Source organism: Clupea harengus, chromosome 2, assembly GCF_900700415.2.
Source record: "Clupea harengus chromosome 2, Ch_v2.0.2, whole genome shotgun sequence".
Classification (NCBI taxonomy): Eukaryota; Metazoa; Chordata; class Actinopteri; order Clupeiformes; family Clupeidae; genus Clupea; species Clupea harengus.
This window is the reverse complement of record NC_045153.1, coordinates 27,368,375-27,380,982: the sequence shown is the minus strand read 5'-3', so window position 1 is coordinate 27,380,982 and position 12,608 is coordinate 27,368,375. Positions and strand designations below refer to the sequence as shown.

Genomic DNA, 12,608 nt, shown 5'->3' with positions numbered 1-12,608 from the left:
GCCACAGCTGCATAGGAGCATAGGATTATTCATATGCCATATTTATTATGTTCAACAAGGTTAAAAACATGCTTGGCTTATTTCCATTATGGTCCATATTATTTCCTATGCCAACACTTACTTAAATCGTCAACAAATGCATAAAACCTCAAACAAAGTATCAACACATACATACAGTATGTCATTCTTGTCATTCTTGTAAATCTTTGGTTATTGCAACCAAGTCTTGGTTGTTGATTTTGAATCCGTAGACCAATGAGGAGCAAAGTACTGCAAACTTGGGAGGGCAGACACACAACAAAATGGAGTTGCTCAGGCCTCTGAGAAGAATATACTGAGTATTCTTTTAGCCATCCTGCTCCCAGCCTCCCTGATGAGTTCACTGAAGTGAGGCCAGAACAGCAGGGGAAATAACAAGAGGGGCCACACAGCTCTCCTCTCCAACTGTAATGTACTGCCCTGGAACTAACATGCTTAGTATATGCCCTTTTCAACAAGGAAAGCATGTTTGTTTTTGGCTCTGATGTTCCTTATGATGTTCAGATCTTAAATATCTGCCGAAAAATACATTTGTAATTGTAGCCAGCTAGAAAGAGTAGTGTAGCCAAATAAAAATGTGTCTGGTGGTAATTCACTGAGTTGCCCTGATAATATGAACTAGTTGCTGTTTGCAATATTGTGGGCAGTGAGGAATGTGGAAATGGTTTTGTGAGTAGGTGAAGAGGAAGCAGGAAGTGAATACGACACTCCTGCTACAGATACCATGATTGCCATTTGTAGTTGTCGCAGGAAAGAGTACTACTTTCCCAATATCTTAAAATACCTTTCCACCAAAATAGCTTATTTGTTATAATAGATGTTGTTGTTCGATCCAATTTTAAGTAATATTCTGCAAATATAACTTTTGGTTTCACAATATTTTGGGTAATAATGATACGTACTGGTCAAACCAGTCATGTGATCAAGTCAACCTGGTGTTAAATTGTAGAGGAAATGCACATATTGACAGAACCATCAGGAGCTACACACGCAGTTCAGTGTTTTCACCAATAAGGAGTATCAGTGCCGCATTAAAAGATTGTAACGACACCCAAATGTCTGGTCAGAAGGCACACATGGAATGTGATTGTTCGTTATTCATTCTACCTTTGTGCTTTTTGTGTTTAACAAGTTTATGTAAATACAAGATTATAATATACTTACAGTTTTTCACAATTGTTAACACACGTTTTTCAAAACAATAACGGCTTTCATAAAACTGCACACACAAAACTGAAAACCTCACACACAAAATGCTAAACCTGACACTCCCTTTGCAAGATGACTCTTTGCCATCAAACCTCTTAACTGTTCACAAAATGGAACTTGTGTTTTCATTTGGTACACACAGCCATATTTTCAAATGACACACACATACCATTCATTGAGTACACACAACTAAGCATTTGCTGCACACTACCAACCATTTACAGCACACTGAAGTGCAAAATTGAAAACACAATCATAGAAATGGAACACACCATAATGAATGACAATGACTCTGGAGAATGAGCCATTTCTCCTTTTGGAAAATGTCTCAGTCTAGGCCTACTTTTTTCATAGTCAAACATTAAACAGCACACAAATATGCAGCAAAAAAAGTTTTATTTCGGTACACACAGAGAACAGTACAGTAGTGTAAACCGTGTGATAGCGTTGTTCTCACAAACCATATTTACAATTTCAGTCTCCTGTTCGGCGGTGAAAGTGTGTGTTCTTCCTCCACGGTGTGGTTCTCTTTCAGTCCTGCAAAATACAAATACTGTGAGCACACTGTATTCTATTGATATGCAGTATTATAGTACACAAGGCAAATAGATTTCGTACCTGTTCTCCATCCTGAAGGTTCTAATGATGGCAGCATTAGAGATGACCATTCTCCTTCTTCTTTATTCTCCTCCTTCTTCTCCTTGTCCTTCTCATCCTCTTCCTCCTCCTTGTCCTCCTCATCTTCCTCCTCCTCTTCCTTCTCTCTGTCCTCCTACTCCTCTACCTCCTACTCCTCCTCCCCCTTGCCCCACCCTTCTTGTCCTCCTCTTCCTCCTCCTCTCACTCTTACCCCTCTCCTTCTCTGGTTGTCGATCGCTTCAAAGTTCTCCATTGTTTACCAAACAAAACAGAGGCTCAAGGCACCTTTATGCTGCAGTCCTCATTGCAAATTGCTCAACAGACCTGAATGTTTAGAGATTTGACTATTTGTGTGTTGTCGGTTGATGCTTTGAGATTATACTTGTTGTGTGTGCAACAATTGAACATTGTGTGTAGTGTTTTGACAACAAGGTGATGTGTAATTGACATCAGAGTGTAAAGAAGGAAAGTCAGAGTGTAATGCAGATAAGGGAGTGTGAAGTAGTGGGGTCAAATTGGGTCAAGCGAATATATGAAGTGAAGGTTGTGCAAATTGTGCCGAATTTTTGTGTGTTAACTGAGAAAAACTGTAACTATACTTTTAATATACAATACTTTTAATATACTTAAGTATCAAATCAAGATGGCGCCACAGAGGGCAACCTCAGCAGACCTCTCTAGTCCTTTCTTCTGTTTTGTTTTCTCTGTGTGTTCTTACTCAAACCCAATTACTATCACTAGAGAAGAACTTTTTAACATCAGGCAGTTCACCCCAGATAGTTTTTCCACCAGTTTTACCAAAGGAAAGGTTTTTGGAGATCTTAATTGGAGGAACAGCAGCTCTCTGTGGGACATGGAGACAGGGGCAGCGTGCCAATGCGCTAGGGAAGCTCTGAGAGTGGGGATTTTGAACTGTGCTTCCATCGATTCACTTGGTGAATCTCCACTCCTTGCCGTACAAAATGGACGGGTTGCTTCTCCTCAATGGGACGAACGAGGACTTTGCAAATCCTGCCGCCCTTTATTTCACTGAAACCTTGCTCAGTGAATCTATCCCCGATAATGGATGACATCTGCCAGGCTTCCATCTACACCAAGCGAGTCGCGTGGAATTTGCTTCTACGATTTACGATCTAAGATTGGTGTACAGATGTCACAGTGCTAATTAACTGCAGCCTGACCTTGGAGACATTGTTCATGAACTTCAAGCCATTTTATTCACCATGGAGTTTTCCTTATTCATCCTGGTTGGTGTTTACATCCCACCCAGGCCAGCGTGAATGATACACTGCAAACCCTGACCGATTAGATGAACAAAAACATACCGACTCACTTTTCATAATACTTGGGGACTTTAACAGACCCCACGAACTACCAAAATATAGACAGCATGTTAAATGTCACAACGTGCTGGACTACTGCTACACAATTCTTAAAGATGCATATCACTCTGTTTCCCAGGCAGCCTTGGGACACTCTGATCACTGCTTGGTTATTCCAACCTACAGGCCGAAACTAAAATCTGCAAAGCCTGTGGTCAAAACAGAGAAGAAAAGGACCAACCAGAAACTCACTGACAAAGGAGATAAGAGTGGCAAAAAGAAGCTACACTGAAAAGCTGAAGAACAGGTCAGTGTGGAGAGGCCTACAAGACATCACACAATACAGGAGACCATCCCCCCTGCTGTGTAGTGCGATCAAAAAGTTCAGAGGCTGCGCCTATAAAAAGCAAAACATTTACCTGATTTAAATTTGGTCGCCATCTCCTCCGAGGTAGTCGCCTTGTGCACCTTGCGCTCCCAGTATTCCTGCCACACTTTGTGTCGCGTTCTTTAAGGGCATCCAACACCATCTGCGGAGCACTTTGGATCTCCTACACTGTGTCAATACGGCAACCCTTCAGTTTGAACTTAAACATCTTGGGGAAGAGGAAGAAGTCGCAGGAAGACAATCTGGTGAGTGGAGGTGGTGGGGAGTTTGTGCGTTTCCCACGGACTGTGATCATACAACACAACTGTGAGTTGTCATGATGGAGCACCCAAAAGCCAGCGTGCCACAGGCCAAGACATTTGCTCCGAATGTTCTCCCTCAGACACCTCAGAATGTAACAGTAGAAGTTGGCATTGACAATCTGATCCTTAGCCTAAAAATGCTTTGTGAATAAGGGCCCTGAACATTAGGTTTCCCTTCCACTGTGTTTGCCATTGTGGTTGAAATTAGTACTTTTTCTTCTTCACTGGTTCAGTCGATCTCTTCCTGCCTGCACCTGCACTCTCTCTGCAGCCTGCACTCTCATCATCATTCGCGTCTGAGTCGGGACCTCTCATTGGCTCTCTTTCCACCAACCTCCTCCTTTCTCTCCTCATTTTGTTTAAAAAAAATGATCCGCTATAGACCACTAGACGCGTGTACATGATAATCCAATTTTCAATGACTCTTTGGTACTTATGAAAGGAGCCGAGTCGCAGGCCTACTTGAGAGCTATCCTTTTTATAATTGAGCCAAAATTTCACTGCCTACAGCCTGCCCCAAATCCACCGCACTCTTCTTTATGTGAAAAGTGAGAATCAGCCAGCCACAAACGACAGACGTTGTTGAGTCGGCAGACTTTTTCTTTGGACTCGGCTGTTCTTAGGTTTATGATGTCCTTTGACTTCAGCTCACTCCATTTCAAGTTATTCTTGCAAATGTGTTTATTTACGTTTATGATACACTGCCACACCTGGAAGATCCATAAACAAAGAATTAACTAAATCTATCGATCTATCGCAGTTTTGAGAAATCTTAGTTGAAAAGTCCGACCCAGTCTGAAGGACATTGAGACAGACATTTTGCTACCTATCTCGATTTTAAACCATAATAAATACTATTATAATACACTACAACACCTGAAAGATCAATACACTTAGAATTAACTAAATCTATCTGCACATTCTAGAGAAATGTTCTTTTAAAACTTTCATAGACAGTGACATTTTGCACCCTCTCTTAAAGGGAAAGCATAATGCATAGGTCTGTCTCCCTATAAATTGAATTACTTAGCCTGTCAAAGACATAATAGTACAACACAAATAACAGTAGGATACTCTTGCCAAGAACCAGTCGTGTGGGGAGGCGAGTCTTTAGTACTCGGCCAATAGATCTGATTCTGATTCTGAAAAAAGAATAGTGAGAGATTAGTGTGGAGAGGGATGGACTCCTCAATACCCTCTTCCACCATAACATTCAGCTGCATGCTTGCTGCTTTCCCACATGTTCCCTTGTTGACTTCTGTCATCCTTCTCAGTATGTCAGCATAAACCCTGCAGATTCAGACCCTTGACCCACTAATACATTTAATTGTTGTGTTGATCAGCTACACAAGCACAAAATGAAAGGAATCATCTCACTTCACACGATACTGCTTCATACCAGCATTCATGCATTGTCGTCTGAGGCAGTGAAGGTGTAACTGAACAGCTACAGTACATCAAATGCAAAGTCCCCAGAAATATAACTGAACATATTATAGAATAGATACAATAGATATAATAGAACATGTGCCAAGGCATGAATTAGACTTATTAGACTTTATTTAGTTTGTCTCAAGATGGAGACAAGGAAGCAAAATAATGGAGGAGAGGGAAAAGTAATGGATCATGGCACAGTCATCGTTTGCTCCCATCTGATCTTGCTCTGAAGGCATGGAATGTCTCTGTAGTTGCCTGACGAGGCTGTTCAGCTAAACTGAGGTTAATGAGGAGAAGTTAGACATCATTAAGTTATCAGGTTTCCTCTATCCTCCAAACTGTCCACCTCTGTGTCCAGATATGAAGCTCACTCTCTGTACCTCCTTTGTCACCTCTGATAGACATCTGGGATGAAGAGGGGCCTGCCTTGGACCGCTTCTTGAGAGTGTAACGTTTAGGGAACTCAGTGTCCATGGATCTACTAAACTAGGTCTCAGTTCACGTGCAGTGCCTGTTTCATAAATCAACACAATGCAATGATTTGCAATCTACCAGTTTTATAAGAGAATCCTAAATTATTCATAGAAATTTCACAAATACACAACATAGCCAGAGTGGGTAGGCACGTAAACTATGTGAATTAAGACTGAGATTTGAAAACCACTTAAAATGAGTTTGTTATTGTTCTTGACTCTACAACCACCTTCAGAGGATAACATTCAGAAAATGAATTTGGCTGTTAGAATGTTTTAAGTAGATAGGTTCATCACTGGTTTAATGTGCTCAAATGCTGTGATATTCACCTCGTCCCCTAGATGGCGGGTTTGAATAAATTGAGTGCATCAACCCAGTTCAGTGAGAACATTAAAAGTAAGACTGTGTTGACTCTTGCCACACACTAAACAATTATAAAAGGATATTATGTCCATAATATACACTACCGTTCAAAAGTTTGGGGTCACTTAGAAATGTCCTTATTTTTCAAAGAAAAGCACTGTTTTTTTTCAATGAAGATAACATTAAATGAATCAGAAATACACTCTATACATTGTTAATGTGGTAAATGACTATTCTAGGTGGAAACGCCTGGTTTTTAATTAAATATCTACATAGGTGTATAGAGGCCCATTTCCAGCAACTATCACTCCAGTGTTGTAATGGTACATTGTGTTTGCTAATCGCCTTAGAAGACTACTGGATGATTAGAAAACCCTTGAAAACCCTTGTGCAATTATGTTAGCACAGCTGAAAACTGTTTTGCTGGTGAGAGAAGCTATAAAACTGGCCTTCCTTTGAGCTAGTTGAGTATCTAGAGCATCACATTTGTGGGTTCGATTATATTCTCAAAATGGCCAGAAAAAGAGAACTTTTATGTGAAACTCGCCAGTCTATTCTTGTTCTTAGAAATGAAGGCTATTCCATGCGAAAAATGGCGAAGAAACTGAAAATGTCCTACAACGGTGTGTACTACTCCCTTCAGAGAACAGCACAAACGGGCTCTAACAGAGTAGAAAGAGAAGTGGGAGGCCCTGGTGCACAACTCAGCAAGAAGACAAGTATATTAGAGTCTCTAGTTTGAGAAATAGACGCCTCACAGGTCCTCAAATGGCAGCTTCTTTAAATGGTACCCGCAAAACGCCAGTGTCAACGTCTTCAGTGAAGAGGCGACTCTGGGATGCTGGCCTGATGAGTGGCAAAGAAAAAGCCATATCTGAGACTGGCCAATAAAAAGAAAAGATTGATATGGGCAAAATAACACAGACAATGGACAGAAGAAGATTGGAAACCTAAACCTAAATTCCTATTAAGGCAACCAGCTAATGTTGAGCACCAACAGAATTGTTTGCTAGCTAGCGTTAGCTAGCTGATTTGACCATAGGGTATGAACATGTTCATTCATCTTGACACTAGGCTAAAGTGTTAGCGAAGTCCCGCTAGCCACAACTAACAGAATATAACAGCATACTGAGTACTAGTATAATCTCAATAATGAACAGGTCGATAGCTAGCTGGTTACACCATATGTTTCCTTTTGACACAACTATACTAGCCAGCGTTAGCGAAATCCTGTTAGCCACGATTAGCTAACTCAACTAAACCATAATGCATGTTGAGTGCTTGCACAACCTAACTTGCAGAGAGCTGGTTAGCTAACATTAATGTACATGATGTGTGCATTGATTCTCTCTCTCAATTGAAAGATTTGTGCAATTGATACATTTAAGTTTGTCTTTCACTTATATTGTTATAATAAAAAATAAATAAGATTATTTTTTTTTCGGCGGGGGGGGGGCGCTCAGAGGGGGTTTCGCCCGGGGCGTAATTCCATGTAGAACCGCCACTGGTGGAGGTAATGTGATGGTCTGGGGCTGCTTTGGTGCTGGTGAAGTGGGAGATTTGTACAAGGTAAAAGGGATTTTAAATAAGGAAGGCTATCACTCCATTTTGCAACACCATGCCATATCATGTGTACAGCGCTTGATTGGAGCCAATTTCCTCCTACAACAGGACAATAACCCAAAGCGCACCTCCAAACTATGCAAAAAATATTTAGGGAAGAAGCAGGCAGCTGGTATGCTGTCTGTAATAGAGTGGCCAGCGCAGTCACCAGATCTCAACCCCATTGAGCTGTTGTGGGAGCAGCTTGACCGTATGGTACGCAAGAAGTGCCCATCAAGCCAATCCAACTTGTGGGAGGTGCTTCAGGAAGCATGGGGTGAAATTTCTACAGATTACCTCAACAAATTAACAGTTAGAATGCCAAAGGTCTGCAATTCTGTAATTGCTGCAAATGGAGCATTCTTTGACGAAAGCAAAGTTTGAAGAACAAAATTAATATTTCAAATAGAAATCATTATTTCTAACCTTGTCAATGTCTTGACTATATTTTCTATTCATTTTGCAACTCATTTGATAAATAAAAGTGTGAGTTTTCATGGAAAACACGAAATGATCTGGGTGACCCCAAACTTTTGAACGGTAGTGTATATAATTTAGTTTTTAACCTGTAGCATTTTGTATCATCTACAGGAGATTTGCTCACATTTCTCTAGGTGGTTAATTGGGGACAGCCAAAGGGAAGCTTCTGGCATGAAGATGGAAGGTCTTAGGTCTTAGTGAGAAGGTCTTAGGTCTTGGTCTTAGACTTACAACCTATATTCACCATACAGAACCTGAGGCACAGTTTGGTTGGCCAGGTTCTAACAACTGAAATCAAATTGGCCAAATTTGTAATTGTGTCACACAATCACAAAATGTGAGAAAATGTATGCATATCCTGTTTTAAAAGGACTGAAACTAATTTTCTGTCACATTCAACTATGCTTTACTAAATGATGTTTAGCCACACACACCAAATTATCCTTCGTTGCAGTTGCCACAGATTACTGTTTAACCTCAATTAGAGTAGTAACAAATCTTCAAAGATGTTTTCCTTGTCCTTAAGTCCTTATGGTCGTAGCAAGTATTCTTCAGTTCTAGTATTTAGGGTTTCATTTACCCATTAGGTTAATCTATATGTATATATCTATCTGTGAATTAAGCACTATAGTCTCTTCAAAATAAACACATTAAAAGAAAAGGATTTAATTTGCAATTTGTGGAAGAAGGGAACAGCTTTATTATGGTGATATGTCTGTGGTCAAATGTATCTTGAATAAACCCATGTATTGTATTGTATTTATTTAAATAAAAATATTATTATTTGATTTGATTCAATTATTTGAATGAAAATGATCATACATTAGAAATGCTCAGTCATTTGTTTACTCTTAACTGATCTTTTTCAACAATGGAACAGACCCATCATGAGTTGCACATGTGATAAAGCCACTGTGCACATACTTGAGTTCCATTGGGATGGCTTTCTCATGGAACCACAATGGTCTAAAGCTGCATGGAAAAGATAACAATTCCCTTATTTTAAGCATGGCAGAATTAAAGTCTGATGACACTTTTTCATATGCTGTTAAAACTGGAACATTGTGATTACAAGTGAGAATGTGATGCCTTCTTGCAAAGGCATACTGCCTTTGTTGTTGAAACACATAATAAATATGATTCTCAGTGGGGTTCTGGGGACATCAGTGAGTCATAATGTTGCCATGCGGAGCAGCCAAAGCTGTTGTTTGGCATGGACCTGTGGCTAATAGTGGGGATTCTGACAGGAAGAGGACTAGTGGTTCTCTTAATCATCCGCAGTGTTTTGTGCTGCCTTTGCAAATGTAAACAGAGGCGAGAGAAAAGTACGTATCTTAAGATGCTTACTGTCACTTCAAGCACTATGCACACATCATACAGGAGGCTCTGGATGGACATTTCAGTGAGAGCTTACTCTGGTTTGTTAGGGCAAAGGGAATGTTTAATCACTGTGTGAGAATTTATACTGGATGAAGCTTTTCCAAATTACCACACCGACTAATTTAAGGCTTGCAGGTCAGGCACACGAGTTGTGCATGTCCACATTATTTGACAGACTGTTTGTAGTGAAGGGGAGAGCATAGTCACCCCACCTGGACTTGAACCCGGCTTTACAGGGTGCCAAACATGCACTCTGACCGCAACGCCAAAGAGCCAGGCTTGTTGGTATGGCAGTCAGAGCACATACTCATGTGTAGTGACGGCACTCCGTCACACTGTTGTTCGCTGCCTAACTGAAATGTTGTCGCTGTGATACTGATTATATTTCTCTGTAGAAGAGTAGCTGAGACTGGCCAACATGACACACCAATCTGACCAGACACTTCTCAGAAAGCTCTGCGGGGACAGAGGGCCCCTCCCTGAAACCCCAAAGCCTTGGGTGAGGCCTGCTCACCTCAACAACAACAACAGGGCCTGATTCCATAAAGGCAGGCTAATACATGCACATGAAATCAACTTTTAATCTATGATTTAATTTACTCTATTCAGTTGTGAGTCAATTGCACCATTCATTTCCTCATTATTTACTAAAGACAGTGATAAGCATTTATCAGATAGAAATATAGATAGGAAACATAAACTGTTAGTTACAGAATAACATAAAAAAAACGTGTTATAATTTTGATGGAAACATTGTTTGGAGACATTGTGACACCTTGTTGTCTCAGATGAACTAAATGTAAGCAAACTAAATTCTCAGTCATTTTTTTTAAGAATACAATCATACATTAGTCTCATAATGAGAAAATAATTTGTTTTATATTACATTTATTTTGTATGATTAAGCAATTGAAGCCCCTTTCTTGTTATTGTATGTGAAGTTATTTTTATCTCCCACCTGCTTCAACCTGTGGCAGTTGCACAACTAAATGGGTTTTTGCTGTTTCCGTTTCAACTGAATCAACTGTGGCCTATGTAACCGGTGTGACTTCTGCGTTGTGTTTTTAATATTTGTGACTCGTGGACAGTTGCTGAGATGTATCTTTATTTCGTATCACTCCTGTGAAATCACACCAACAGACACACAGTTTGGTGAGCTACCGTATCCTAGCTTCACTCTCAATGCTCATTCCCAGCATATGTCAAACAGGCAAAATAAGAACAGACATGTTATATATACATTAAAAAAAGATAAGTAAAAACCGTATCACACCTGTGAAATCACACCAACAGACACACAGTTTGGTGAGCTACCGTATCCTAGCTTCACTCTCAATGCTAGCCCCCACATGTAACAAAAGGGAAAAACATATAAACAATATGTCAGAGGGATATATCATATAAATAGTTCAGATATATAATACATATAATAATAAGTTATAAGAAGATATATAATAACATAGATGCCTATTTTTAAAGGCAATATTTATTAGATTCTTTATCCCCATGAAACTCAACCACCTACCTCATTCCCAGCATATGTCAAACAGGAAAGAGGAAGGGGGGAGAGAGGAACAAAACAGGGGGAGACAGGGGGGCTACCAGAGACCCCCAATACCAGTGTGCTTGTGATATCAAAATAAAAGATTAAAAAGAAACTGAAATACAGGTAACAGATTATCTTGTGCAATTATTTAAACCTGCTTTTCTAACCTGTTACACCTAGGTTTGTGGTTTACACAGCAGCAAGGCATATGAGAGACACCACGTTCACCATGTTATCTGAGAACAATATACCAGCACATGGTTTTCCCCGAGAACCGTTTGCAGCCACTACTTGCATAGTTTATATAATGGCGTAAAACATAGGCATAGTGAAACTTAATTATTAATTTGATTTGCAAAGTTCATAAAACATACCATAAAAAAAGCAAACAAAACAAAACCACCTAACGTCATGATTCATCAGGGTGCATTTGCGTTGTTTATGTATTTCTTATGTTCTCATACATTTTGTGAAAATTGAAAAAGAAAAATGGCACCACCATCAATATCTGTTTAAATTGTGTCTTCATCTGTGCGAGTGAGGCCACGAAAGCATTTTTGCCTGATGAGGTGTTTTCACACTATGGTTAAAAGTTAGCACACTGTGTTTCATGTCTTTTTAAAGCTCAAGAGACTTAAAATTCAAGATAATCATGTTGTAAATGTACATCTATTCCATGCCAGCATAGGATACTTGTTTTAAGAGAGAGTAACAACCAACAAACATGTAACTTCTTCACAATAATGCTATGAATAATTACGTATGCCTACTTACTTTCAATTTGATATGATATGGATGGATTATTGTTGTGCAATAGTAGCTTGTATTTTTTGTTGAAAACTCTTCTACTGTATTAAATTGCAAAATCAGTAACATGATGTACCTTTACAGTAAGCCAGGCTTTAGTGCTCGACTGTGATGAAAATTATGATACAGATTGTGCCTTACATCAGACATCAGAAACATACTTCAACTCCTGTCCTGGCAGGCTCTTTTCATTTGGAACTTAGTCAGTGCACAAATCAACACCTGGAACAGCTGTAATAGGCATGATGGCATGATGCATGGTTATCAGTCAAAGCTAGAGTTGGTTGGCAGTCAGATAACAGGGATTTCACACCAGATGACTTCAATGACAATACAGCTCTTCCATGCAAAAGGTAGGCTTTTCCAGAACATACTAATAAAGATAGCCTGTTAAAAAATAGCCATTTTGAGAGAGGCTATTCATACAAAGGTTAATCCATGTCCATCAAATACAAAAATACTACCACAATATCAAAACATTGAGGTACGTTTACTAACAAAATGTTAAGATTGATTGAAATCAGTATAAAACGACTGACATTTAAAAATGATCTAACACAGTGATCTAGCTAGCATACCTACCTCAGCCAAGCCTACCTCAGAAGAAGAGTGTTTGTCGC

General features: G+C 39.6%; 1 long non-coding RNA gene across 1 annotated transcript; it reads right to left on the bottom strand.

Annotated features, from left to right (window-relative positions):
* Nucleotides 1-10,728: 10,728 nt before the first annotated feature.
* On the bottom strand, nucleotides 10,729-11,175 carry LOC116223267. Its single transcript, XR_004165004.1, has 3 exons — nucleotides 11,161-11,175; nucleotides 10,909-10,973; nucleotides 10,729-10,755 (listed from the first exon to the last, which is right to left on the bottom strand). It is a non-coding gene; the product is annotated as an uncharacterized LOC116223267 (long non-coding RNA).
* Between the last annotated feature and the right edge of the window lie 1,433 nt (nucleotides 11,176-12,608).